At 40.9% G+C, this 27,682-nt stretch overlaps 1 protein-coding gene and 1 non-coding gene across 5 annotated transcripts in view; one reads left to right on the top strand and one right to left on the bottom strand.

Moving 5' to 3' along the window:
- CYYR1 (cysteine and tyrosine rich 1) overlaps positions 1 to 27,682 on the bottom strand; it is a 215,629-nt gene that overhangs the window by 12,831 nt on the left and 175,116 nt on the right. The window contains exon 5 of one of the 4 annotated variants that reach the window (XR_011248534.1): positions 5,694 to 6,105. The exons of the other annotated variants lie outside the window; for them this stretch is intronic. The gene's annotated coding sequence lies outside the window, so the exon portion shown is untranslated. The remainder of the gene's footprint in view (positions 1 to 5,693; positions 6,106 to 27,682) is intronic. 4 annotated transcript variants of the gene reach the window in all.
- TRNAS-GGA (transfer RNA serine (anticodon GGA)) lies at positions 7,659 to 7,731 on the top strand. The gene has a single exon. It is a non-coding gene; the product is annotated as a tRNA-Ser (tRNA).

Here is a 27,682-nt window from a genome sequence, read left to right as displayed (position 1 = left end):
CGCATGCTAACATTTTCATTAAAGGAGTCTCAGAAGGAGAAGAGAGAGAGAAAAGGACGGAAAATCTATTTGAAGAAATAGTGGCTGAAAACTTTCCTAACTTGGTGAAGAAAACAGACGTAGAAGTCCAGAAAGTGCAGAGAGTTGCAGACAACATGAACTCCAAAATATTCACATCAATACACATAATTCAAATGTCAAAAGTTTTTTTTTTTAAAGAAAGAATCTTTAAAGATAAGAGGAAAAGAGATAACTGTGTACAAGGGAACCTTTATAAAACTATTAGCTAATTTCTCAGCACAAAGTGTACAGGACAGAAAAGATTGACTCAATACACTCAAAGTGTTAAAAGGAAAAAAACTTACAGCCAAGAATACACAGCAAGGTTATCGTTTCAAACTGAAGGAAAAATAAAATGTTTCTCAGACAAGCAAAAACTAAAGGAGTTCATCACTATTAACGTGTTCATGCAAGAAATATTAAAGGAATTTCTTTTAATGGAAAAGAAAAAGATATAACTAGAAACAAAATTTTGAAAGAAAAAAATCTCACTGGTAAAAGTAAACACATAGTAAAGGTAAAGGGTCAGCCACTTTAAAGCTAGTATGAAAGTTAAAGGTCAAAAGTAGTAAAATAATATATGTTTAAAATAATTAATTAAGTAATATACAAATAAAAAGATATAAAATATGACATCAAAAACAAAATGTTGGGGGGAGAAAAATGTAGTGTTTTTAGAAAGTGCTCAAACTTAAGTGATTTTCAACATAAAATAGACTGCTATACACATAGACTGCTATATATGAAACTTATGCTAACCTCAGATCAAAAAATCTGTAATAGATCTATAAAATAGAAAGAGAAAATTGTACAAATGTGACACTAAATAAAATAATCAAATCACAAGGGAAGAGAACAAAAGAAAAGAAAAAAGAAAACAAAAGAACTACACAATCAGGAAACAATTTACAACATGTTAGCAATTAATAATCATTAATTATTTTAATGTAAGTAGACTAAATGCCCAAATCAGAAGACATAGAATGATGGTATAGAAAAAAAAAATCCATAAATATGCTGTCCTATGAGACTCACTTCAGATTTGTTCCCTGGTGGTTCAGATGGTAAAGAATTCACCTGCAATGCAAGAGACCTTTACACCTAAAGGAACTAGAAAAAAAAATAACAGCCTAAAATTAGTAGGAGGAAGGAAATAACAGCCTGACTAGAAATAAATGAAGGGGAGACTGAAAAAATAATAGAAAAGATCAATGACAATACAACGAGTTTCTTTGAAAGCTAAACAAAATGATAAACTTTTAGGCAGGTTCATCAAGAAAAAAAGGAGGGACCAAAGAAATAAATCAGAAACAAAAAAAATTACAGTCAACACCACAGAGATGTGAAGGATCATAAGAGATTACTGCAAGCCATTATATGCCTACAAATTGGACAACCTAGAAGAAATGGACAAATTTTTAGAAACATACAGCTTACCAAGTCTGTCTAGTCAAGCCCATGGTTTTTCCAGTGGTCAGGTATGGATGTGAGAGTTGGACTATGAAGAAAGCTGAGTGCCGAAGAATTGATGCTTTTGAACTATGGTGCTGGAGAAGACTCTTGTGAGTCCCTTGGACTGCAAGGAGATCCAACCAGTCCATCCTGAAGGAGATCGGTCCTGGGTGTTCATTGAAAGGAATGATGCTGAGGCTGAAACTCCAATACTTTGGCCACCTCATGTGAAGAGTTGACTCATTGGAAAAGACCCTGATGCTGGGAGGGATTGGGGACAGGAGGAGAAGGGGAAGACAGAGGATGAGATGGCTGGATGGCATCACCGACTCGATGGACATGAGTTTGGGTGAACTCCGGGAGTTGGTGATGGACAGGGAGGCCTGGCATGCTGTGATTCACGGGGTCACAAAGAGTCAGACACGACTGAGCAACTGAACTGAACTGACTGACTGACCAAGACTTAGAAGAAACAGACAATTTGAACAGACCAATCACTAGAAGTGAAGTTGAATTTGTAATAAAACCCAAAACTCCCATCAACAGAAGTCAAGGACCAAATGCCTTTACAGAGAATTCTACCAAACATTTAAAGAGAGTTAATACAAGCTACACAAACAAACAGAAAGATATACCATCCTCATGATATGAATGGATAAAGATGCAATATACATATGTATATAATGGATAAAGATGTGATATATATATATTATTGGACAACCAATAAGTGGAATATTATTAAGCCAAAAGAAAAAGCTTACCTTTTTAGATAATATGGATGGATCTAGAAGCTATTATGTTAAATGAAATATCAGACAAATATCATATATGATCTCACTTATATGTGGAATCTACAAACCAAAATGAAAACCAAAATGAAAACAGACTCATAGATACAAAATCAAACAGGTAGTTGCCAGAGGAAGGGGGTGGGGAGATAAGATAAGTGAATGGTACAAATCTTCAGTTATGAAATAAATAAGTAATTGGGGTATAATATCAGAGGAGCCTGGTAGGCTGCAGTCCATGGAGTCGCTAAGAGTCAGACACGACTGAACGACTTTACTTTCACTTTTCACTTTCATGCATTGGAGAAGGACATGGCAACTCACTCCAGTGTTCTTGCCTGGAGAATCCCAGGGACGGGGGAGCCTGGTGGGCTGCCATCTATGGGGTCACACAGAGTCGGACACAATTGAAGCGACTTAGCAGCAGCAGCATACAACATAAAGAATGTATATATTGCAATAATTCTGCATGGTAACATGTTTACTAGACTTATTGTGATAATCATTTCATAATGTATGCAAATGTCAAATCAGTACATAATACATTTTATTGAACATCAATTATATGTCACTAATAAAAAATGGAACTACGTTTCATAAGGCTATGCTGCTGCTGCTAAGTCGCTTCAGTTGTGTCCGACTCTGTGCGACTCCAGAGATGGCAGCCCATCAGGCTCCCCATCTCTGGGATTCTCCAGGCAAGAACACTGCAGTGGCTTGCCATTTCCTTCTCCAGTGCATGAAAGTGAAAAGCGAAAGTGAAGTCGCTCAGTCTTGTCCGACTCCTAGCGACCTCATGGACTGCAGCCTATCAGGCTCCTCAGTCCATGGGATTTGCCAGGCATGAGTGCTGGAGTGGGGTGCCATTGCCTTCTCCTCATAAGGCTATAGTTGCCATAGATACTGATTCCTTTGGTGGATCTGGGAAAAATCAATTTAAACTCTTCTGGGAAGGATTCGTTATTCTAGATTTCATTAAGAACATTTTGTGATTCATGCGAAGAGGTCAAAATACCAACAGTATGAGGAGTTTGGAAGAAGTTGATTTCTCCCTCGTGGATGACTTTGAGGAGTTCAAGACTTTGGTGGAGGAAGTAACTGCAGATGTGGTGGAAATAGCAAGAGAACTAGGATTAGCAGTAGAACGGGAAAATGTGACTGAATTGCTGCAATCTCAAAATAAAACTTAATGGATGAAGAGTTGTTTCTTATAAAAAAATGGTTTCTTGAGATGGAAACTACTGCTGGTTCATTGAAATGACAATAAAAGATTTAGACAATTAGATAATGTGACTGATAAGGCAACAGCAGGGTTTGAAGAGATTCAGTTCAATTTTGAAAGAAGTTCTGTGTGTAAAATGCTGCCAAACAGCATTGCATGTTACAGAGATATTGTTCCTGAAGAGTCATCAATGCAGCAAATTTGTCTTATTTTTAAAAATGGCCACAACCACTCCAAACTTTAGCAACCACCACCCTGCTCAGTCAACAACCATCAACATGGAGGCAGAACCCTTCACCAGCAAAAAGCTGATGACTGGCTGGTGCTCAGATAATGGTTAGCATTTTTTAGCAATAAAATATTTTAAAATTAAGGTATGTACATTTTTTAGACATTATGCTATAGTGGACTCCAGTATAGTGTAAACAAGGCTTCCCTGGTGACTCAGCAGTCAAGAATCCTGCAGTGTCACAGGAGACTCAAGAGATGTGGGTGCATTCCCTGGGTGGGGAAGATCCCCTTGAGGAGGGCATGGCAACCCACTCCAGTATTCTTGCCTGAGAAATCCCATGGACAGAAGAGTCTGGCAGGTTGCAGTCCATGGGGTTGCAAAGAGTCTGAAATGACTGTGCTATTGAGCGTGCACGCATACACACGCACACACACACACACACACAGAGTTATATGTGCTATGAAAGCAAAGAAAAAATCTGTGTGACTGGCTTTATTGCTATATTTGCTTTATTGAGGTGGTCTGGAATAGAACCTCCAATATTTCCAATATATGCCTATAATTGACCACTGGTTCTTAACAAATTGACCAGATTCAGATGGCTATTAAAATGGTGAGTTTTTTCACCAATGTAGTCAATTATTTTTCTTCCCAAAGTGACTTGGGATAGTTGGGTTTAATTTTTGTAATTAATGTGAAGGCTAGACTTGGATTTAGGAAAGTATATGTGTGTGTGTGTGTGTGTGTGTGTGTGTGTGTGTGTGTACCATATGTATGTAGCATACATATCTGTTTGGTAAACTAGAAGAGAAACGTTTTGACTTTAAGAATAGTGAATCAAAAATGAATTACACATTGTGCTTTTTTGGCACCTTTTGATCTCTTGTGCTATTCTTGGTGGCAATGAAGTTTAGCCAATAATGTCAAAGCCTGGCTTCCAAAGCCCCTTTTAGAGGACTGATTCACATGTTTGTGATTGCATCTCTGTTTATGCAATGAAATATTTTTGGTTGTTGGTCTCTTTTAAAAATTTCTAAAATAGAATTTTATCCTATTTACTTACCTTCTACTTGAAGGTAGAACTAAATAGTCAGTTTTTTTTTTCATTAGCATGCACACAAAATTAAATAACTTCATATATTAATAGCTTTTCCACTTAAGAATTTGTTATGCAACTTATTGTAGGTGTTTGGCCCTTGGCAAGATTCTTTTTGTTATAAATAAGACCTGATATTTGCTCTTGAAGAACATGTTGTTTAGTTGGGAAACAGACACCTAAATGGTTGACCATAATATACAATAATGGGCTTCCCTGGTGGCTCAGATGGTAAAGAATCCACCGGCAATGTAGGAGGTTCAATCCCTGGGTTGGAAAGATCCCCTGGAGGGGGGCATGGCAACCCACTCCAGTATTTTTGCCTGAAGAATCCCCATGGACAGAGGAGCCTGGAGGGCTACAGTCCATGAGGTCACAAAGAGTTGGGCACAACTGAGTGACTAAACACAGTATACAATAAGAAGTGTTTTAAAGGACAGCAGAGAAGTCTCTGTAATTTGGAAGAGATGACGGTAAAATGAGGGTAATTAAATTGACAGAGCTTCACACAGTCATGTGGGTGAAAGCCTTCTGGTCAATGGCAGGTGAAAGAGAGTATTGATCTTGGCAGGGAAGCTGCAGTGAATTCTGATGATCTTGCTGAGAATCATAATTTCATAGCTCAGTGAGATTAGTATAACAGGGGAGTTTGAAGATACATATATAAATCTTTAGAAGAAAGAAGTTATACATATTTGAAGATAGTAGATGGGTAATAAAAGGACTTCTAAGCAGATTGTAACATTTTCTGCAGACTATTGAACTTTTCCCTATCCACGTTGAGGGGATTTTTTTTCCCCAGTATATACCATCACATCTAATCTTTATAAAACATGGACAAACCTCTGCAGAAGATCAGCAGTTGCTCCACCACTTCCTTGAAGACAAGTACATGTATACTAACTTTTGTTGGTAGCATTGCAGACAAGTCCCTGTGCCTCATTCCATCCTACTTCCTCAGTTCACATCCTTTCAACAGTGGAGCTGGCCAGGAATGGGCTTGAGTTTACTCTCCATACTATTTACATCCTATTTACATATAAAGGCTTTTCTCCTGCATGGAGTCAGTTCTTCTTCTGTGAGTATGATTTTTCAACTTCAACTGCTTCAGCGCTAGCTGGGCCTTTCCTTCAAAGCTTTATCTCTTCATATGAATTCTCTGCATATTTTCCTGCTTATGTATTATCCCAGTTGCAAATTCATTCCAGCTGCAAATTCATACAGCTGTGTCCTGTGGAAACATGTGGTCACAAAACTGAAAGCCAAAGAGATACAAAGATAGAATACATTAAACAAATTTTAACTCACAGCTAATTTTCAGAAAATTGACCTTAATAATACATCAGGCTTCCATTGGGTATTCAAATAATTGGAGCAAAACCTAGAATTATGCAGAGGTTTATCATAAAGAATGCCAACCATCAAGTTAAGTCCCTGAATGATAAGAGCTTCATACAAGAATACATTGTAGTGGTATGATTAAATTATTGTCATTCAGTGTATTTCCTGACACCAACATGAAAACACACTATTCCTATGCAGTAGAAAACTAATTTATTTTGCTCATTGATAGGACAGACCAGTATTTATCTTCATGGATCTGTACTGAATAGTAAGTTATTGTAAAATAATTTTAATGCCACTATAGCAAAGAAACACTCCAAGATAAAGAGAAAATGCCCTGCACCAAAATCATTCTATCTATGGAGCCACTGTTTGTAGAAAGACCAGGAAAGTGATCCTTAAAGTTAGGGTCCTAGTCAAGGATCACACTTGTTTTGGACACTGTATGCCAATGAGAGCATCTTTGGGTGGATATCTCATAGTAACAAGTATGATCATAATCATTGTTAGTTCTCAAAACTGATTAAAATGTGTGTGTCATATGAATCATTGTGGAGATGTCATATATTTAAACCAAATCAAATAAAGTACTATTAAAATTTGTTTGAAGTTAGGACATTTTTAGAATCAATAAACCACTTTAAGACTTCTAAAATGCTAAAATGATGTATGTTCATTATATAAATACATGCTCACTATGAACTCTGTCTATAGAATAAAATTTAGTTATTTTTGATTTTTTACCTTTTGCCTGGTGGCTTTGGTTTAATATTCTTCAAGAGGGAGATGTGAAAAATAACATAAACTAATGACCTTCTGGAGTTAGAATGGTTGAATATTTTGACTGTGGCTTCCATTGTTATTTTAAGTAATTGGATCAAGAAGTGTCTCTTAAAACAATGTATATCAAGCAACATATAGCTTATATAAATCGAGGAATTTCATCTCTTGTGTCGATGAATAGAAGTTATTTATAAGGAATAGGGTAAAAGAAAAACCTACATGCTCCTAGTGTCCTTTCCCACTAGCCAGACATGGGACCTAAGACGCTGTCATTATAGATACTCCCTCTAGGTGATGATTCCATAGGACCTGGTAGGATCATGGATGAAATGTCCCCAGAGTACAACCTGGTATCCATAAGCACCTGGAATTCAGAAATCTCATCTTACACTTTGTGCTGTGTCTCTCAGTCCTGTCTAGCTCTTTGCAGCCCCCTGGACTGTAGCCCACCAAGCTCCTCTGTCCATGGGATTTTCCAGGCAAGAGTACTGCAGTGGGTTGCCATTCCCTTCTCCAGGGGATCTTCTCGACCCAGGGATCAAACCTGCATCTCTTAGGTCTCCTGCATCTACCACTGTCACCACCTGGGAAGCCCCTCATAATACCCAAACCATGTTTAGAGCACACTATGCTCAATATTGAAAAAGGCAATAATGAAATTTTCATGGTCTTTACAGGGCTTCCCTGGTGGCTCAGAGGTTAAAGTGTCTGCCTGGAATGCAGGAGACCCGGGTTCGATCCCTGGGTCAGGAAGATCCCCTGGAGAAGGGAATGGCAATCCCTGGGAGAAGGGAATGGCAACCCACTCCAGTACTCTTGCCTGGACAACCCCATGGAGGGAGGAGCCTGGTAGGCTACAGTCTATGGGGTCGCAAAGAGTCAGACATGACTGAGCAACTTCACTCACTCACTCACTTACAATTATAAAGACACTAAGATGGTGGCTATGGTCTAAAAGAAAAAAAAATATTTTTAAGGATTGTAAGAAAGAATGAAAGGACTTCCTGCATTAGATAAAGTTCATTTATTCATTCATCAGGAATCTATTAAGCATATGATATTACTACACAAGAGGGATGGGTGCTGGTCTAGCTGCAGCTCATGGAGGCTGATGTTCTGGTGGTACTCACAGGAAAGCCTGCCCCCGAGGCATGAAAATACCTCTTTACCGATAGATGTTCACAGTTGCAGTTTCCATAAATGACATTTTACTGCCCAGACCCCTTCTTAGGATCCCTTGTGCCCCACCTTCATCCAGCAATTAAGATGATATCTGGCACATTTGGAGAACTCTTTGACTCTCTTCCCACAGACCTCCCCCCGCCCCCCCCCCCCCCCGCCCCGCCACACTGTCCAGCACAACTGCCATTGCCTATTCTGAGTGGTTCATGTGAACTCATTTTAAATATCCCCTCTCCACCCGTGCAACTGGTGCAAGTTCCATGGTTGTCAAATTTCCATGATTCTTTAGAATCAAAACAGGTGACTGAGCCAGTCCTGCATGCCTGAGTACTAAGTCGCTTCAGTCGTATCGGACTCTTTGCCACTTTATGGACTGTAGTCCACCAGGCTCTTCTGTCCATGGGATTCTCCAGACAAGAATACTGGAGTAGGTTGCCATGCCCACCTCCAGGGGATCTTACCAATCCAAGGATTGAACCCACATTTTTTATGTCTCCAGCATAGATTTGCAAGCCCGAGCCTACACTCTCAATTTAACCGCATAGCTGGGATCTAGGCAGGTCAAGAACAGTTGTGCTAGAGGAATACGGCTGAAGATATAGTGTATTCATTGGAAAGAAACTCACCAATTAAAAAATGAGACTTTTAGCAAACTAAGGCAGAAACTGTCAACCAGAAACTCAAGACTAGGTCTCAATCTTGGCACACTGGAGTCGCTTGTCCATAGTACTTCCCTGCTGGCTCAGATGGTAAAGCATCTGCCTAAAATGTGGGAGACCCAGGTTCAGTCCCTGGGTTGGGAAGATCTCCTGGAGAAGGAAATGGCAACCCACTCCAGTATTCTTGCCTGGAAAATCCCATGGACGGAGGAGCCTGGTGGGCTACAGTCCATGGGGTCACAAAGAGTCAGACTCGACTGAGTGACTTCACTTTCACTGTCCATAAGGAAAAAGACAACAAAACAGAACACCACACTTATATCAGAGTTTTATTCCAGAAATTCTAACTGAATTCTAACTGAATCAGTATGTCTTGGACACAAGTTGTTTTTTTTTTTTTTTTTTTATGCTTCCCAGGGGATTTTAATGTATAGCTACCAAAGTCAAGAGCTACTGCTTTAAGCAGAGAATAAAACAAGTTAGAACATTTAGCCTTGGGCGTAAGTTTAAAAGGCTTGAAAATGGAAAAAAATAAAGATACATTGATAACGAGGTGCGTGCATGTGTGTGTGTGTGTGTGTGAAAGAGACAGAGTGAAAGAAAGGCAGCACAAACTAAGTTAAAAGGATGTGGTATAAATGGCCTCATAGCTACACTTTTTAAAAAAGATTTTCCTAGATTCTAGCAACGGAATTATAGTTATCTTTGCTTTTCTTCAATGTATCTCTGGATGGTTGATGATTTGACAGTTCTGATTATAATGGCCCTGGCCTATAACATTTCACAGCTTTTCAAGTATTACAAACACAGCTCAGCTCATTAAGTGCCTCTTCCTTCCCTCTCTGCTTCTTTCCTGAACTCCCTACTGCAGATCCAAGTAGTTTTTCTTGTTACCCTAAAGAGCCCACTTCCAGCCAGGACTGTGACACCAGCTCTACTTTCTGGAGTGGTTTGGAATTCACTTGTGGTGAGAACAAGTTCCAAGATTCAGGGCCCTGAGGCCAACCTCAGCTGCTTGTGTAACTCCAAACGTGTTACAGCTTTAATAATGTCCACACTCCAGTACTCGCCTGGAAAATCCCATGGATGGAGGGGCCTGGTGGGCTGCAGTCCACGGGGTCGCAAAGAGCGACTTCACTTCACTTTTCACTTTCATGCATTGGAGGAAGAAATGGCAACCCACTCCAGTGTTCTTGCCTGGAGAATCCCAGGGATGGGGGGGCCTGGTGGGCTGCCGTCTATGGGGTCACACAGAGTTGGACATGACTGAAGTGACTTAGCAGCAGCTGCAGCAGCAGCCTCGTCTAAATGTTTGCTGATTCCTTAGAATTGGGCTTCTGTCTTTAATCCAAATTTGCAGTGTCAATCCCTCCAGCCAGAGACCTCCAGGAGCACAGCTGTCATTGGACAAGTTGGGTTTTTCACTTGTTTCGGTGAGGGGGAACACCCCCCGCCCCATGGGAAACCATGGGCTATCTCTGTAAGAGGGCATTAGGAAGGTCCTCTTAGAGGATCTGGGCTTTGAGTCATCTGAAGGAGGATCTAAGAAAGCAAGAGTTCACTCTAGATTGGACGCTGTCAAAAAGCAGGGCGAATTTTATAATCAGTTATCAAGAAATCTTATCTATAGAGATGGCAGAATAGTAAATAAATGGCAGCCATTAATTTTGGCAAAAAAGAAGGTGTTTGGTATTTTATGGGTGATAGAATAACCTCAATTATATCTGTGCTTAGACAAGATTATGAAGTAGGCTTGTTTTGTCTCACTTATCTTGGTCTCAGAGTAACTTTGTCTGAAATTGGTATTCTGTGAAATTGTTGATGTTCAGTAGGAAAATAACATGACCTGACTGTGTGTGCAAGGTCACCCGCTGGATGTTAGGCTCCACTTCTTACGTCTTTTTATTTTCTCAGTAGTCTGCATGGTTATTCTGCCCAGAATCTCAGTTTCTTTCTAAACCTAGGATAGGACCACAATCCAGCTATGTTAGGGCAAATACTATCCTCATTTCTAGGCACCTTTTTTACAGATCTTGTGCGTGCTCAGTCATGTCCGACTTTTTGTGACCCCATGGACTGAATCACTGCAGATGGTCACTGCAGATGGTGACTGCAGCTATGAAATCAAAAGACGCTTGCTCCTTGGTAGGAAAGTTATGACCAACCTAGATAGCATATTCAAAAGCAGAGACGTTACTTTGCCAACAAAGGTCCATCTAGTCCAGGCTATGGTTTGTCCAGTAGTCATGTATGGATGTGAGAGTTGGACCATAAAGAAAGCTGAGCACCAAAGAACTGAAGCTTTTGAACTATGGTGTTGGAGAAGACTCTGAGAGTCCCTTGGATTGCAAGAAGATCAAACCAGTCCATCCTAAAGGAAACCAGTCCTAAATATTCATTGCAAAGACTGATGCTGAAGCTGAAGCTCCAATATTTTGGCCACCTGATGCAAAGAACTGACTCACTGGAAAAAACCCTGATGCTGGGAAAGATTGAAGGCGGGAGGAGAAGGGGACGACAGAGGATGAGATGGTTGGATGGCATCACCGACTCGATGGACATAAGTTTGAGCAAGCTCCAGGAGTTGGTGATGGACAGGGAAGCCTGGCATGTTGCAGTCCACGGGGTTATAAAGAGTCGAACATGACTGAGTGACTGAACTGAGTCAAACTGGACTGTAGCCCATCCTCTGTCCATGGAATTTTCCAGGAAAGAATACTGGAATGTGTTGCCATTTCCTACTCCAGGGTATCTTCCTGACCCAGGGATTGAACCTGCACTTCTTGCATCTCCTGCATTGGCAGGTAGATTCCTTACCTAGGGCCACTGGGGAAGTCCTCCGTTTTACTGAAAGTTAGGGCAATGGTGGCAGTGAGGTTCTCTAGCCACTGCTTAGGGTGCTGCTGAGGATGGGCTGATGTTCTGAAACCTTGAAATCTGACTTCACATCATAGCCCGGGAACCTCCTTCCCAATAGCTGAACAGGGCCCACTGGTATCACCTCTTGATTCCATCATTCCTGTTCTGACAAGTGTATTGGAGAAGCCAGTAATTCTGCTGGCTCAGCCTGTGCATCTAGGGTAGCTGTATGTAGCTTGTATTTGTACCCAGAATACCTTTCCTCTTCAGCACATAGCCTTCTTCTAGCAATGCAGTGCTCTGTATCCTACACATCTCACATGTAAGCAAGTCTCCATGGGAAGAAAAGCACTGATGCTGAACCAAAATTTGTCTCACTGAAACTCTCCTTTGTCTTGTATTTGTCCAACAGTCCTTCAACTCTGTTATGGATTGCATGCTTGCTAAATGAATAAATCATCTCCCATATGCTAGAACTCAGCAATAGGTAGCCCTCTCTCTTGTTTAGGAACTTTGAAATATTAAAAACAAATTTGGACTGTATCAAAGACTGGGGAAAGGGCATGGAGCAGATATGAAAAAAGAAGTCCGTGAAGAGAATATAGTTTGTGGTACATGACATTTCCATGGGAGCACGCCCCTGAGAAATCTGTATGCAGATCAAGAAGCAACAGTTAGAACTGAACATGGAACATCAGACTGGTTCCGAATCGGGAAAGGGGTACGTCAAGGCTGTATATTGTCATCCTGCTTATTTAACTTATATGCAGAGTCCATCATGAGAAACACTGGACTGGATGAAGCACAAGCTGGAATCAAGATTGCCGGGAGAAATGTCAATAACCTTAGATTACGCAGATAACACTACCCTTATGGCAGAAAGCAAAGAACTAAAGAGCCTCTTGATGAAAGTGGAAGAGGAGAGTGAAAAAGTTGGCTTAAAACTCAACATTCAGAAAACGAAGATCATGGCATTCAGTCCCATCACTTCATGGCAAATAGATGGAGAAACAATGGAAACAGTGACAGAATTAATTTGGGGGCTCCAAAAATCACTGCAGATGGTGACTGCAGCCATCAAATTAAAAGACACTTGCTCCTTGGAAGAAAAGCTATGACCAACCTAGACAGCACATTAAAAAAGCAGAGACATTAACAAAGGTCTGTCTAGTCAAAGCTATGGTTTTTCCAATAGTTACGTATGGATGTGAGAGTTGAACTATAAAGAAAGCTGAGTGCTGAAGAATTGATGCTTTTGAACTGTGGTGTTGGAGAAGACTCTTGAGAGTCCCTTGGACTGCAAAGAGATCCAACCAGTCCATCCTAAAGGAAATCAGTCCTGTGTGTTCACTGGAAGTACTGAAGCTGAAACTCCAATACTTGGTACCTGAGGCAAAGAGCTGACTCATTGGAAAAGACCCTGATGCTGGTAAAGATTGAAGGCAGGAGGAGAAGGGGATGACAGAGGGTGAGATGGTTGGATGGTAATACCAACTTAATGGACATGAGTTTGAGCAAACTCTAGGAGTCGGTTATGGACAGGTGTACTGCAGTCCATGGGGTCGCAAAGAGTCAGACACAACTGAGCAATTGAACTGAAACTGAAACATAACATTTTGGGTTTCCCAGGAGAATCATTGGCCCAGAATCTGCCTGCCAATGCAGGAGACATAAGAGACACTGTTCTGATCTCTGGGTTGGGAAGATCCCCTGGAGGAGGGCATGCATGCATGCTAAGTCACTTCAGTCATGTCCAACGCTTTGTGACCCCATTAACTGTAGCCTGCCAGGCTTCTCTGTCCATGGGATTCTTCAGGCAGGAATACTGCAGTCGGTTGCACGCCCTCCTCCAGGGGATCTTCCCGACCCAGGGATCGATCCCTGTCTCCTGTGTCTCGTGCATTGGCAGGCAGGTTCTTTACCACTAGCACTCCCTGGGGGGTGTAGTTGATTCTCTGATATAATCACATAGTTACCCAGGAATGTTGAATGGTCATATCATAAGAGATTTTAAACAGGAAAACAGTAATAAAAATGTATATAATGGGCAGAAATGAAGGCCATGTTAGAATGGTCCCTGCAAAGAGAGAAGATGTGAAGGTTTTTCCATCATTGTGAAAAGAAACTCTGAAATGCAGAGAAAAGCCCAAATGACTTGCTCAAGGTTGCCTGGGACCTCGGGGCAGAATGAGGTGGGTGGATTCTTTTCACACTCTATCTACCAGGCGGTGCCATCTCAGTAGCAGTCTACCTGCAGGCTAAAGTCTTCCTGTAGCAAAGTGAGCACTGTGCTGCCGCAGAGACTTGAAGACAGCAGAATCATCATTTCAGGAGAAAGATTTATAGCGGTACTTAATGAATCTGAGTAGTTGTTTTTTTATAAGTACATAAATGTCTTTAGTACAGAGGAACAAAATTCAGTTTTGATAGCCACCTTGCAAATGTTGACTGTAAATGCTTTGTTAGTGACAAGTCTAGCTAAAAGGGAAATAGAATATGTATGAACTGCCATGAAAAAAATATCTTTGCAAGATTCACATTTGGACTACAGTAAATGTGGCCTGCAGTAAAAGTGATCATATAGATTATTTGAGGGAGCTTTTTAGGGACTGGCTGGTGTGGTGATTCTGAGAATTCCCTGTATAAATAAACTCAAATTGGGAGGGTAGGCCATTGTGTGTTTACATAGGAAAGGCCATTTCAGTTTTTAGGAGATTATCTAAAATGTACTAAATGGAGATTATCACTTGCTTAATTTTCTTGAGAAATATTGACATAGGACAATACAACAAAACAGCTCTGGTCAATAATTAGATTGAAAGCCAGAGGAGTGTTTGTGAACACACACACACGTAAAGTCTCTACGGTATATTCGTAATTATTATCTTTATCCAGATTTGAAAGAAGATAAGGGTAACTACTATTATAATATAAAAGACCCATAAATGGCAAGATCATAACAATTCTAGCATTCTACAGAGTCAAAACCAAAGTACATATGAATTGCATCTTTTCCACTTTATCAGATCATAAATCACCAACCATTATCGCCAATAATACACCTGATCTAATGCAGATGTTTGTCTTAACTTCTATCGCATCACATTCTGTCTACCTTGAAATGATGATTGGCATTCGTTATGAAGCCATTAGATTAAACCCGAATCACAAGCTTCTGACGACAAGTGGATGGATATTTGGGACCAGGAGGAAATAAATGATGATAAGAATGTTTTCTGTGCAGACCATAGTTTAGGGAATGTTTTCATGGAGAGGATTCTTCAGTTCCCCTAGTGAGTCAACTGAACTGCTACTTCTTCCTATAGGCAAATGCACCATGGCTCAAAATAATCGTAAGACAACCTTTCGCCCTACAATGGCCAGCCTTCTTTTCCTGCTTTCTTGTATTCTCCCAGGACAACTGCAAGAAGAGTAGAGAAGCACGTTTACTGATGCTCCATAACGTCTCCAGTTAAGGTGTGGACGAGGCGTTCCAGTGAGTGACTTGGCGCCTCACTTCTATAAATGCCGTATGTATGACTAAGGCATTCTTGAGACTAGTCCAAAACAGAGTGGCCCTCCTCAGTGTGGTATGAGCTATGCTTTGTTTGCAAACGCAGACCTTGTTAGGGCCTGCAGCTTCCGGCTGGCTGCCTCCCCTAACCGTCAAGCTCCTTCTGAACCAAGCTTTCCCCTGTCAGGAGGGCCAACTACTCTCATCCTGGGGTCTGCCATCCTGCCCAGCCTTTATTCTTACCAGCTGGTTTTGACTGTGGCAGAAACGTTGTTGACATAGCAGATGGTCTTGATATTTCTGCAAACCAGCAACATCTTTGCCGTTTCCACCCCCACGCTCTTGGCTACTGTTTCCCCTTCAAGTGGCTTGGGTCATTTTTAGAAAACCTGTATATTCTGATTATTTAAATTTCAGAACAGGAACCCTGCACTGTATAACTACCTGTCTAGAATACAGACATAGGCAGAATACAGAGCTCTCTCATGGAGAAACTCATAAGCTGAGATAAATTTTGTTTGGGATGATGGGTTCCTAAATGAATTGAGATGAGCAAATAGTGAGTAGATTTTAATTACTTGAGGAATGAAGTACTGGGACTTCCCGGGTGGTGCTAGTGGTAAAGAACCCGCCTGCCGATGCAGGAGACATAAGAGATGTAGGTTTGATCCCTGGGTCAGGAAGATCCCCTAGAGGAGGGCACGGCAACCCACTCCAGTATTCTTGCTGGAGAATCCCATGGAAAGAGAAGCCTGGTGGGTTATGGTCCATAGGTTTGCAAAGAGTCGGACACGACTGAAGTGACTTACATGCACCCACACGCACAAAGTACTAAGCAGTGAGATGTGACTAACGGATCGTGCCAGTAGAAATGGAGTCTAAAGTTTGTGTTGTTTGAACCCATTTTTAAAAGTAATATTCCATTAAATAATGTTTATCCTTATTGGACTTAAGAGGATCGGAGAGAAGGGTAATTGAGTTAAAGACTGTTCCCCAGCAGTAACTGCAGAGCCAAAGCAAAACGAAGGTGCTGTAACAACTTGATGATCTGGGACCCAACTGAACCATTTTGAAAAACCAAAGCAGGCTGATTCATTCTTCCTTGCTTGCCCCGTGCAAGCAGGCAATGTGAGCAGCCTCTTAAACTCACTGACTAATGGTGTAAAAACTTCTGCTGCATTCAGGCTATATCAGTGCAGTTTTGGAAAATGCTCCTTCTCCTGGGAAAGGACTGCACAGATGGGAAGGAGACATGAGTAATGGTGGCTCCACAAGGTTCAGCCGGCTTCTTATGAGTCAGCATCCCTCCCAGGCCTGTGGGACTCACCATTGGAGACTATCTTTTGGGTTGGCTAATAAAGATGGGTGAGGACCCCAGAATGTCACAGTCAAAAGACAGCTTACTAGGTACCAGCCTTTTCTTCTCATGATAGTAGTAAAGATCATAACAGCAGTGAGGTTTTAGCTAATAAATTCCTTTGAATGCCCAAGGCAGAGTCCTAAGGACGAGCACAGAGCCATATGGATGGAGGAACTGTATAAAATAGTGGGAGGAATTTGTGAAGGTGGACATATGGGGTGTCCTAGGTAGGGCAAGCTGAATGAAGAAAACCAATTTGAAGGTGAGGAATATGAAGGTGGGACGGAAAGAAGACATACACGTTTCCCACCAGAGCAGAGAGTGCTGGCTCCATGGCTCATCATGGGAATCTGGGGGTGGAAGAGTATTAGGTAAATGATCTAATTTCTAATTCCTCTCTGTCCTGATGATAACATTACCAGGGTCTTCAAAGTAATGCACTGCTTTGATTAAAAGATTCACTTCATCATGGAAAGCAGCTCACTCAACAAAGAGTGAGATTACCCTCCGGTAACCTCTGGCTTATGATCTCTAAGCACATAAGAACAAATATAATTGAGAACTTAGATAAAGTGAAAAATATTTACCAGCAAGATAAGTGAGAATCACTCAGTAATGTCTGACTCTTTGCACCCCATGGACTATACAGCCCATGAAATTCTCCAGGCCAGAATACTGGAGTGGGTAGCCATTCCCTTCTCCAGGGGATCTTCCCAACCCAGGGATCAAACCCAGGTCTCCTGCATTGCAGGCAGATTCTTTGACCATCTGAGCCACCAGGGAAGCCCAACAGCAAGCTAGGATGGCCACAAAACAACCAAAGCAGACCCAGTCACAGAGTTGGATTAGAGGGGAGGTGGTGGAAGGGATGGTGGGGAACGGGGATTTAGAATAATTCTAAGGGTACCCAGGGATTTCTGTTTTAATAACCAGTCAAACCAGCCAAATACATGCCCCAAAGACAGCCAACATTTCCATCAGTCATGCAGTGAAGTAGATTTGTCTAGACTAGTTTGGGAGTCCATTTTAGAAACAGTAATGACGTTTATAGTCAGGAAAAGAGCCCACAGTGGAGACCCTTGTCACCCATGAAGACTTGTTACTCTTTCTCAAACTGCATTTGTTAACCAAATGAGACAAATAATTAAAAAGAGATTCTCACACAGTTTTTCTCTTCAATACTAGACAGGAACTTCAAGGAAAAGTGCAGAGTCAGCAAAGAGTTCAAATACAAATCACATTAAACACAGGAACATTAAAACAAAGGTCAGATTGATCTAGTCCTTCTAGGTTAGCCTCTGAATTCTTAAATACATGTTCAGAGCAGATGTTGAGCCCAGCTGGGGATGCTCAATGGCCTGTGATCCAGATTCTTACTAGAAACGGCAGAGCCCTTGACGCATTTGAGAGCAGTGCTAATTCCTAGAGTGTGTTTGGGTTTCAGAGTGTTTTGGAAACACTTGGTAAATCCTTGCAAACATAGTATATGTGTATATGCGTGACTTTCCTTAAAAACAAGTTATCCAATTGATTGCTTAGTGACTACATTACCTGGGCATTTTTTTTTTTTCCCTCAAGAAAAAAAGTGGTCAAGTTTTTAGGAAAATGTACTCCACACAAACTACTTAGTCTAGCACAGTGATGTGGCTATGGGTCTTAAATATTTATTATTCTTTCCTAATGTAAAATACATCTATCCATCCACTTTCCTACCTACTATAAATGGTCCTTTTTTATTGTAAGGCAAGGAGAAGTCTTAGTGATCTTGTAAAAAGAATAAAAATTAGACAAATTTTAAACATTGCTTTAGACCAACATCTCAGTTTGGAAAAAGATTTAATATATGTGTTTTTTATAAAACTTTCTTTGTGTTTAAAATATTTGATAAAGCATGCCACATGTGAAAAATATGTATAGATGTATAGAGAGGTTGGATCATGTTACAAATAGAATGATGATAAATCCTGCCAACTGGAGATAGATTCCAATATTAGAAAAAATTGTTTTCCAAGCTTTCTGTGGTTGTATTTAGCAGGTATCTCACCTGAGTTCTAAATTTATTTCTTCAAGGCAGCTAAGCTGCTAGGGGAGAAAAATTATACTGCCAGGTAAGAGTTTATAAGGAAACACACACAGATGCACACCTCACAAATCACACTGAGTACAATTCCACCACAAGCCTGCCACTAGATCATCCACTAGAATTTCAGGTGAGATGAGTAAAAAAATGTCAATTTAAAGGAACTCTTTCAAAATAATAAAGACTAATTAAAATACAGTTTAAAAATTAATCTGTCATGAACCTATATTTTTAGCCGACTTTAGTTATTGCAAATATCCATCTACCATCCCCTAAAACTTCACCAAAAACACTTTGGCTTTGTTTTACAGCAGACAACATTTCAGACATTCAGTCATATTTGTTTTACGCCTGCCTTTTCCTTGCTGTGTTTCAAGGCAGAATCCAGGCTTTGAAATTTGTTGCTGCATGGATGATGTTAGCCTGGCCAAAAACACAAGCCATAGGAAACCCAAATCTTCTTTTTTGTTCTATATAAAATATCTCAGCCTTTAGCAATAATGGAGTGCCAGAGCTGGTGAGGAATGAGGGAGAGGATTGGAAGCAGGGAAACAGCTAAGTCAGAATGAAAAGGGGAGAAAGGACTACAGGCTGCTGGTGTTAAGGACTCGAGCCCTGCAGTCTGACAGCACCAGCAGAGTGAAGTGTCCTCAGAAATGAGGGGCTCCATTTCTGCAGGCCCACCGAAATCCGTACACCCTAAGTGTGACCCAGGGCAGCTTACAAGACACAAAGGACCATACTAAGCATCCTCGAAAGTAGAGAGTAAATTGAAGGATCTTAGAAGGACCTTTCCAAAGATGAGAACTTGGTTTTGTTCTTATTTTTGCCTTATCAGAGCCTCATCCGTGTGTGTGTGTATATGCGCGTGCACACACATGTTCATGCACACCTAGGGGGGTGGGCACTGGAGGCCGGGGTCAAGCATGGGTGGGAGTTCAAAGATGGGTCACAGTTGAACTAAGTGGATTTAAGAAAACAAAAATGAGATTTCTGTCTCACTTAGTGTGGACCAAATTCATCTTTACCACAGATGGCCACTGAGGACTATGTATAAAGAATGGAACCCTTTGGGTTGGATATAAAGGGAAACCATTGGTTTTCTAGGAAGACAAATTCATCATGCCTACTATGTTTATCTCTCATGAAGTTCAGTTCAGTTCAGTTCAGTTGCTCAGTCGTGTCCGACTCTTTGTGACCCCATGAATAACAGCACACCAGGCCTCCCTGTCCATCACCAACTACCGGAGTTCACTCAGACTCACGTCCATCGAGTCAGTGATGCCATCCAGCCAGTGATGCCATCCAGCCTTCTCATCCTCTGTCATCCCCTTCTCCTCCTGCCCCCAATCCCTTCCAGCATCAGAGTCTTTTCCAATGAGTCAACTCTTCGCATGAGGTGGCCAAAGTACTGGAGTTTCAGCTTTAGCATCAGTCCTTCCAAAGAAATCCCAAGGCAGATAGATCTCCTTCAGAATGGACTGGTTGGATCTCCTTGCAGTCCAAGGGACTCTTAAGAGTCTTCTCCAAAACCACAGTTCAAACGCATCAATTCTTCGGCGCTCAGCCTTCTTCACAGTCCAACTCTCACATCCATACATGACTACTGGAGAAACCATAGCCTTAACTAGACAGACCTTAGTCAGCAAAGTAATATCTCTGCTTTTGAATATGCTATCCAGGCTGGTCATAACTTTTCTTCCAAGGAGCAAGCATCTTTTGATTTCATGGCTGCAGTCACTCTCTGCAGTGATTTTGGAGCCCCCCAAAATAAAGTCTGACACTGTTTCCACTGTTTCCCCATCTATTTCCCATGAAGTGATGGGACCGGATGCCATGATCTTTGTTTTCTGAATGTTGAGCTTTAGGCCAACTTTTTCACTTTCCTCTTTCACTTTCATCAAGAGGCTTTTTAGTTCCTCTTCACTATCTGCCATAAGGGTGGTGTCATCTGCATATCTGAGGTTATTGATATTTCCCCCGGCAATCTTGATCCCAGCTTGTGTTTCTTCCAGTCCAGCGTTTCTCATGATGTACTCTGCATAGAAGTTAAATAAGGAGAGTGACGATATACAGCCTTGACGTACTCCTTTTCCTATTTGGAACCAGTCTGTTGTTCCATGTCCAGTTCTGTTGCTTCCTGACCTCCATATAGATTTCTCAAGAGGCAGGTCGGGTGGTCTGATATTCCCATCTTTCTCAAAATTTTCCACAGTTTATTGTGATCCACACAGTCAAAGGCTTTGGCATAGTCAAGAAAGCAGAGATAGATGTTTTTCTGGAACTCTCTTGCTTTTTTCATGATCCAGCGGATGTTGGCAATTTGATCTCTGGTTCCTCTGCCTTTTCTAAAACCAGCTTGAACATCTGGAAGTTCACGGTTCACATATTGCTGAAGCCTGGCTTGGAGAATTTTGAGCATTACTTTACTAGTGTGTGAGATAAGTGCCATTGTGCGGTAGTTTGAGCATTCTTTGGCATTGCCTTTCTTTGGAATTGGAATGAAATTGACCTTTTCCAGTCCTGTGGCCACTGCTGAGTTTTCCAAATTTGCTGGCATATTGAGTGCAGCACTTTCACAGCATCATCTTTCAGGATTTGAAATAGCTCCACTGGAATTCCATCACCTCCACTAGCTTTGTTCATAGTGATGCTTTCTAAGGCCCACTTGACTTCACATTCCAGGATGTCTGGCTCTAGATGAGTGATCACATCATCATGATTATCTGGGTAGTGAAGATCTTTTCTGTACAGTTCTTCTGTGTATTCTTGTCACCTCTTCTTAATATCTTCTGCTTCTGTTAGGTCTATACCATTTCTGTCCTTTATTGAGCCCATCTTTGCATGAAATATTCCCTTGGTATCTGTAATTTTCTTGAAGAGATCTGTAGTCTTTCCCATTCTGTTCTTTTCCTCTATTTCTTTGCATTGATTGCTGAAGAAGGCTTTCTTGTCTCTTCTTGCTATTCTTTGGAACTCTGCATTCAGATGCTTATATCTTTCCTTTTCTCCTTTGCTTTTCGCTTCTCTTCTTTTCATAGCTATTTGTAAGGCCTCCCCAGACAGCCATTTTGCTTTTTTGCATTTCTTTTCCATGGGGATGGTCTTGATCCCTGTCTCCTCCATGTCAAATTGTGGGCCTATCTGTTTCCTATCCGGCCAAATGAGGTCATTTATTGTTTTGACACTTTCATGCCCTGGAAAGGTGCAATGAATGTTACTCTTTGCTAAAACTCTAAACACACTGACTCACCCCCCAAACATTTATAACCAGTGTTTATATCCTGTGTCTGCTGCTGCTAAGTCCCTTCAGTCGTGTTTGACTCTGTGCGACACCATAGACGGCAGCCCACCAGGCTCCCCTGTCCCTGGGATTCTCCAGGCAAGAACACTAGAGTGGGTTGCCATTTCCTTCTCCAATGCATGAAAGTGAAAAGTGAAAGTGAAGTTCCTCAGTCGTGTCCGACTCTTAGCAACCCCATGGACTGCAGCCCACCAGGCTCCTCCATCCATGGGATTTTCCAGGCAAGAGTACTTGAGTGGGGTGCCATTGCCTGTGTATACCAAACGCTGACCTAGGTTTTGAACTATCAAGATAAATGGCATACAGTTCGACTTCCAAGGCACTCAGAAACCCTGTGTTGACAACCTGCTTCACTCCCAAATTTCTTATCATATGAGGGAACCCTTGTATTTGACAGTGATCAGCCAACCAACAGTGTGCCATAGTTGACTGTTTTAGCCAAAAGAGTGTTGATTAATTAGTCCCACTCTTCTTGAAGATCAGTTTGTATCTGGGCATATAATGCTTTCCATTCTCCATCAATGTCTTCAGAATACATATAGCGTGTGTGATGAATATGTGTAGACTAGAAATGACTGTATTTCACAAAAATATCAGCAAATCTTTATATTTCAACATGGACTTAGATATCTACATGTAATATAATTTCAAGTACATTTACATGACATGGACTGGCCGGCTCTCAAATATCTGCTACACTGGTCAATATATTTGTCAGATACCTCTTCATCTTCTTATACATAGATGGAATTATTGTCATCTACAAGTAACTTCTGTTGTTTTTAGTCATATAACAACCTGCTTGGCATAATCAGAAGTGCCAGAAACTGGATCAAATGGTAGGGGTTAAGAATGAAGGCCACCCTCTCTACTTTTGTTAAATTCAATACCTTTTCTTGATTATATCAACATTTCTCTAGCTCTTTTCATTTAAAGAAACACATTTTGGGGGAGAAATATTTAGCTATGATTCAGCAATATAGAACATGCAGCAAAATGCAGAGATGTTTTTTAAGTGATACCCTTAGCCAGGTTTTTGCCCTGAAGACTTGTTTTTGACTCTGCAGCATTTATTTCCTCTGTTTCAAGATGTCTGTAATGGAAAGAACAACTCAGAGATTAAACATCAGTGTTATTCTAAAAGCAATCACCTGAAAAATTTACATCCTTCCTACAATGACTGCCTTGAGAAATGAAAACCTCAGTCACACAATTGGTTTTTTAGTCCTGAGAATATCAAACATTTTATTTGGCTGACTTTGACTAAATTGACTGTTTAGTCCCTGTTGAATGATGTGCCCCTTAGGTAAGACAGCCTGGGAAATTGTTTCCGAAGCATTTGGGACTCACAGCTTTTTTTCACCCCAATTTTCAGTACAGCTTGAAGATTATTCACTTAGCCACCAGGCATTTTCTAGGGCGCTGACTTTTCCATACAAAGGGTTGATCACCTCTTCATCTGTTGAAACCTCTCCAGAGCGGTACTCCAGTTGCTTATTGTAAAAACAATTGTTTTACAAATCACGTTCATTCCTTTAATCCCTGGGCTTTCTCATTTCAGTACCAAACAAGGGTCAGAATGTTTGTTTCCATTCTTTAGCATTTTCTTTCACCTACAGTCACTGTTCAAAGGTAACCTGGGCATCATTCACAGGGAGAAATTTATGATGTTGTGCCTGACACTATGGTTCTGTGCCTTGCGTGGTTACCGTAGCTCACAGAGCATCAATCTTAGTTGGTGATCAATAACTGGTTATGGAATAAATGAAAACAGGAATGACTGAATGACTATAACCCAAAACATCAATCGGTAACAATGAGTATTGGAGTTCCTGAGTAATCAGATACCCTAGGAATGACTTCCATATTTTTACCAGATTCATTTTTTTCCCCTAGTAAGAAATATTTTCCATTCCAGTGTTAGCCAAGTTAGGCTATTCAATTGCTTCACCCAGTGCCCAGGCATAATATCATGCTCTCAAAGGGACCATTGAAGGGAGTTTAATGAAGAGAGCATGTACAGTGAAGTGGGCAGGGTTAAGCAACAAAGGATAGGGCAATCATTAGGGCCAGCAAAAGCAAGGGTTTTGACGGGTCTGGGTGGGGAGCAGTTAAGTTACAGGAACAAACAATAGCTCAATGAAAAGGGCTGCCCTGTAGAAAGTGGGGCCTTGGGTAGAGGGTCAGAGTCTGCCTGTAATGACCTGGCAGGAAGATTGCTATTGGAATAAAGATGCTTTTTTTCATTCTTCACTAATCCTTCAATTTCTTGACAAATGTCTCCCATTGGCTGAACTGAAAGTTGGAGGGCAAAGAAGGCTAATGATGAAGTCGTCAGAAGTTAAAGTCTTGGGGCTCACAGCTGGATGGAGAAGGGTGGAGAGTGGATGTGGGGATGCAAGCCAAAACCACCCAGATGCCTTTTCTACTAGCTGAGGTGCTAACTGTAATCTACAAAGTATTGACACTTTCCTTTATGTCTGAATATGCAGGATAATCAGAAACAGGGAAAACATGAGTTTCAAATATGAAAGTCTCACAAAAAGAAAAAAAGTATTGCAACAGAATAAAGCCCAGAACTATGTTCTATTTTAGATTTGTCATAGTATAATTGGTAGAAAATCAATATTAAACATTATTAATGTCCCTCAAATTTGATAAAAATCTAAAAATTAGACTTGGTAAAAGTCTAAATATATATATATTTGTCATTTATATTTAGGAAAAAAGTCTTTAATTCTGCCTCCAAGAAAAAGAGTTGTATTGGGTTGTCGACTGACACAGGGATTCTTTCAGAGAGTGATTTAGGACAAGTCTTCAAGGCCACAAAGACAGCAGGGTAGTGCAGGAGAAGAAGCTAAATGAAAACATGGTATCTAGCTCAGCCTGATTGCATGATGGGCTCTGGCGCATAATGGCACCACAGAATTCTCCTACAAGGGGAGAATCTATCCTTGTGTGTGTTCAGTCACTTCAGTAGTGTCTGACTCTTTGCAACCCTCTGGACTATAGCTCACCAGGCTCCTCTGTCCATGGAATTCTCCAGGCAAGCATACTGGAGTGGGTTGCCATGCCCTCTTCCAGGGAATCTTCCCAACCTGGAGATCAAACTTGCATCTCCTGCATTGCAGGTGGGTTTTTTAACCTGTTGAGCCACCTGGGATGCCCAGAATCTGTCCTTGGGAGCAAGATATTCTGGTGGTGGTGGAAGAACATGTCCTAGGCATCTCCAGGCAAGGGTGTTCTCCATGGCTCACACACACACACACAGAAATAAAATAAGAGGGGGCATCTGTGAACCACTAGAAGAAACTAACACCAGATGCTGGGGGATGGGTGCCCTGGCTCAGTAAAGGAGGTCCGGTTAGGGGACCATCTACTGATTCCATATAAGCTTGTAGGTAGAATCTTACCCACCTACGAATATTCCCAAATTCTAACCTTGGGGACTTAATATATCTTGTAACATACTGCAGAACACAGCAAGTCATCCTATCTCTGAGAAAATCGTATAGAGCAATCAGGCAAAGATAAGTTGACCTGAAAGAGAATGCTAAAATAGAGACTTGCTTCGCGACCCTATGGACTGCAGCCCACCAGGTTCCTCCGTCCATGGGGTTTTCCAGGCAAGAGTACTGGAGTAGGTTGTCACTGCCTTTACAACAGAAATCCTCTCCCAATGCATCCTCTTTTATTCCCCCTTCAAGATTTCTAGCTTTTTGTTTCACACATGTTGGAATTGTTCTGAGATCACTTTTCATCTCTGAACTGTACTGGATACTAACGTTAGCTGAGATGGTAAATGATAAAGTTTAATCAGGAATGACATGCAAAATACTTATAGCATATTTGCTTATCAATCAGTAATAGCCAACCAGAATGTACCATGAATGGAGTTGCCCTACTGGGCCAGGTGTTAAACTTTAGGTGTCAGGTCATTAAGAGAAGGGACTGAGGCTCCAGAAGAGGAGTGGTAAGACCGTGGATTAGGGGATGCCTAAGGTATAAACTGATTTTCAACCTGCTGAAAAATCTTTCATTATGATTCTACCAGTTCCTACTGATTAAGCATCAACTGGGAGAATTGTTTCTGACTTTATTTATTGTCATTGTTATTGTTGTGTTGCTTCAAGTAAAACCTTAGTAACTGTGGCTTTGAGTCTGACGACAGTCCTGCAAGTGACTGAAGAAGTCAGAAACTCTTAAGACAAATCTCTAAGACCCTTATAACTGAAGTTGTAACTTAACCTTCAAATCTAGATTCCCATGCATCTAGTATAAAACAAAGTTAAATGAGAACCTAGAAACATACTGTTGTAAGTCATTATTTATTATACCTTTGGACAGCAAGTTGGATAAGAACTTTCTAATCACAACCTTGAAGAAAATAAATAGATAGTAGGCTATCTTAGCTGATATGTAAGTGGTCAGTGCTTTTTCTATTCATAGTGCTTTAAACGGAGGCACTTTAGTGCACAGTACTGCTAATTTATTTTTTTCTGGCCTCATTTGTACAGTCTCTTAAAATCCATCACAGTTGGGAACAGTGTCTAGACAGTTATTATGATACAATCAGAAGGAAAGCTGGTAAATAAAAAAAGAAAAAGAAAGTGAATAGAAGTGCTGATTAAAATAACAGTACAGTTTATATGAGGTGCCTTTTAAATTTGTATTTTCCAGGTTTCATCTTTGGGAGGCTCAGATCACAGTGAAATATTGTAGCGCTAGAAGTCAGCTTCATTTTATGTCTAAAAAAGAAAGGGTAAGTTGAATTTGTTTCTCCATAGAGAGATTTCAGCAAACTAATTAAATAAATATTATAGCAGTGCATTTGAATAGTTTTGTTATCAGTGAGGAAAGAAAATGCTCAAATATTTTATGTCACTGTTAAAGAAGGGCAAAAAAGCCATTGCTGAATAAATGGTTTTGTCAAATCTATATCTGATTTGAGGAAGTCAACTTTTTTATGGGAACTAAAAAATGCAAAATACACATAATCCAGTCCCTGAACACAATCTTTCCCTTTGAGTTTTCAGAAGAACTCCCATTTCAGTTTTGGAGCCATCTGCTCTCGCCTTTTGCCACCAAGTATTTGGATAGATAATTTCTCAGGGTGCAGTTAAATGAACATGAAGAAACGGGTTCATGCTATAAAGGGATGCAGAAAAGCTAAAGCCTAAATGATCACATCTGTGCAAGGTATGGAGCAAGGGAGGAGACAGAAGCATGCAAATTAGTCACTCACTGTCAACACAGAAAACCAAGTCCCAGGCAAATACACTGAATGGGACGATGATTTACAGCACACAAACTCATCCCTGTCAGGAGGGCAAAAAGGATGAATAATTGGTCAGAGGCATTCATGTGGCATGGGAAAGCAAAAGCAACTCAGATCGATTCTGTAAACACAAAAGAACAGAAACAACCCAGCCTGAATGAAAGACTGACTACAACTTTCCAATCTTAGATTTGAAGGACTCAATTTGCTAACAACAAATTTCATTAAGTCCAAAGTATCGTGATGGAGATTGTTTTTCCTCCACTGGGCTCATGGTTTTTGTCCTTCGGCTGCTGCATCAATTACCCCATCCCCACCCCTCGCCAGTAAAACATTGGCAGATGAGCACTGCGGCAACCCTTTTCCGGAAGGTGGGCTCCAATTCCCTCATACGGGAAAGTCACAAGTTTGGCAAGGTGTGAAGAGATTTAATTTCACTAAAAGCCTATAAGCCGAGGTTGCATTCCAC

This window comes from Ovis canadensis, chromosome 1 (assembly GCF_042477335.2).
Source record: "Ovis canadensis isolate MfBH-ARS-UI-01 breed Bighorn chromosome 1, ARS-UI_OviCan_v2, whole genome shotgun sequence".
Taxonomy (NCBI): domain Eukaryota; kingdom Metazoa; phylum Chordata; class Mammalia; order Artiodactyla; family Bovidae; genus Ovis; species Ovis canadensis.
The sequence above is the reverse complement of the archived record's forward strand: the minus strand, read 5'-3'. Positions and strand labels throughout refer to the sequence as shown.